Source organism: Sinocyclocheilus anshuiensis, unplaced genomic scaffold, assembly GCF_001515605.1.
Source record: "Sinocyclocheilus anshuiensis isolate Anshui unplaced genomic scaffold, SAMN03320099.WGS_v1.1 scaffold3639, whole genome shotgun sequence".
NCBI classification, from domain to species: Eukaryota; Metazoa; Chordata; class Actinopteri; order Cypriniformes; family Cyprinidae; genus Sinocyclocheilus; species Sinocyclocheilus anshuiensis.
In genome coordinates, this window is record NW_015542677.1 from 37017 (window position 1) to 39322 (window position 2306).

The 2306-nt window shown below is 36.1% G+C and overlaps 1 pseudogene; it reads left to right on the plus strand.

Annotated features, from left to right (window-relative positions):
• Window positions 1–571: 571 nt before the first annotated feature.
• The window catches only part of LOC107694561 (trace amine-associated receptor 13c-like), a 2914-nt pseudogene continuing 1179 nt past the window's right edge, over window positions 572–2306 (plus strand).

Genomic DNA, 2306 nt, shown 5'->3' on the forward strand with positions numbered 1-2306 from the left:
TATATTACTAGCAGCAACGCCTAACAATAAATAAAGTGGATTGAGGTCACATCCTGTATTAAATATAAGACAGCATCCTACAAATCTGTACCCAGTAGGATTTAGTCTTTGATACATGAGATATTTTGCGAGTCTGCCCTCTTTTTCTCTGTAGTTTTTTTAATGCTTTTTGCTGGCATTCTTACTAAAGACAATCTCAAAAAGTTTCAAACTTGTGTTTTTCGATAACACAAGTTTAATTCATGATAAGTTTTAACAATTAAGCCAGAGCACAAATACCACTTACTCGGTAGCCTGCATCTCCATGCCCCCCACACTCAGCAAAATTATCGTTATTGGCAAAAATCACAAAAAATGTTGAGATTAAATTTTGTTGTCAATAATGCTCAAGAGTAATAGTGCAGTAATACTGATGTAATGAGGTCACAGGTATGTGTTTCTTGAGTAATTTACAACTGCTTTAAAAGTTGTTTAGCAAATCTTAATCAAGGACCAGAGTTATAAAGAGTTTTTTTTTTTAATCCGTTGAAAATTCAGATTCAGTCTTATTATAAGAAAACCTCCTAAAAACCTCCTAACAGGAGGAGACTCACTCATGGCCTATGAGACAGAGGATCATGAGATTCAATACTGCTTTCCTGCCATCAAATCATGTATCAAGGGAAAACACTCCAGTCATTAACACAATATCATGTATATGTTTGTGTCAGTGCTGTCAGCATGGACTGTGTTTCTGAACCTGCTGGTGATCATCTCCATCTCTCACTTCAAGAAGCTTCACACTCCAACCAACCTGATCATTCTCTCTCTGGCTGTGGCCGACATGCTTATTGGACTTGTGATGCCCATAGAGGCCACGAGGCTGATTGAGTTGTGTTGGTACTTTGGAGACACTTTCTCTGGACTCTATTCCGTATTTATTGCAATGCTTCTCTCAGCATCTCTTAGTAATTTAGTTTTAATTGCTGTTGATCGTTATGTGGCTGTTTGTCACCCTTTACTGTACCTACAGAAAATAACCATGACTAAAACATTAATAAGCATCTGTCTGAGCTGGGTTTGCTCCTCAACTTATAACACTGCCGTTGTAATTAATAATGGTTATTTTGACATTTCATGCAGAACATACACGTGTTATGGAGAGTGTTCTGTTTTCGTGGGTTTTGCTTGGAGAGTCACTGATCTGTTCATGTCTTTTATTTTTCCTTGTATCCTGATCATATCTTTATATTTGAGGATTTTCTATGTTGTGCATCAGCAAGTGAAAGTTATAAACACCCTGATGAAGAGTAGCAAATGCATAAATGAAGGTTCAGTGAGAAGGAAATCTGAGAGCAAAGCTGCCCTGACATTAGGAATCATTGTGAAAGTTTATCTGGTTTGTTGGATTCCGTACTATATCTGTTCCATATGTAGCATCTGGACCAATCAGACACACCATTTTCCATTTGATTTAACAAATCAATTATTCATTAGATTAACAAACGTTCACAGACCCCTCACCCAATAAACATACTGGGTGCCAAGTTGTCTGTGAACAGGGCCCAGGACCCTGGTTACCATGGCAACCCTGACACCAGATACATTTACGACCTAATGGAATGCGAAGCAGGGAAAATCACTGCATGTTCCATCGCAAGAGGCACAAGGCACGGTAGAAGTGGACTTTTCTACTAACTAACTCATAGGAAAACCTTTCTTTGAATGAACACACATATCCTTCAGGTCATGGTGTATATTATTGCTGTCTTGTATATTATCTGTTGTATTGTAGACTATTTTATTCATGCTTATGATAGAACCACTCATTCATGTAACCTTACATATACCGTGTTTGGTCTCTATTATATGATTAATTATTCATATTTCCCCATGAGCTGATTCGCTACACATATCAGCAGTTTCTTCCATAACCATGAATGTTTTGACATGGGTCATGTATATTAACTCAGGTCTGAATCCTATGGTCTATGCTTTATTTTACCCCTGGTTTAAAAAGACAGTTAAACACATCTTAACTCTGAAAATATTTCAGCCAGCATCCTCTCTGGTCAATATTTTTTCAGAACATAAATTGTAATTAAATTGATAAAGCCATCATTCTGAGAACAATTTCACAAAAACTGCAATTGTCATAAAGTCATAAAGGTAAATAATCATAATAGTTATAATTTACACTACATGCATTTTAATATTATGTAGTTTGTTTCATTGAGTATCATTCCTTTATAATTATACTCTGTTGCAGGTTTTGTCAGAATTTAACAATTAAGCAAACTTATTTTCACACAGTAAGTTTAAGTGAC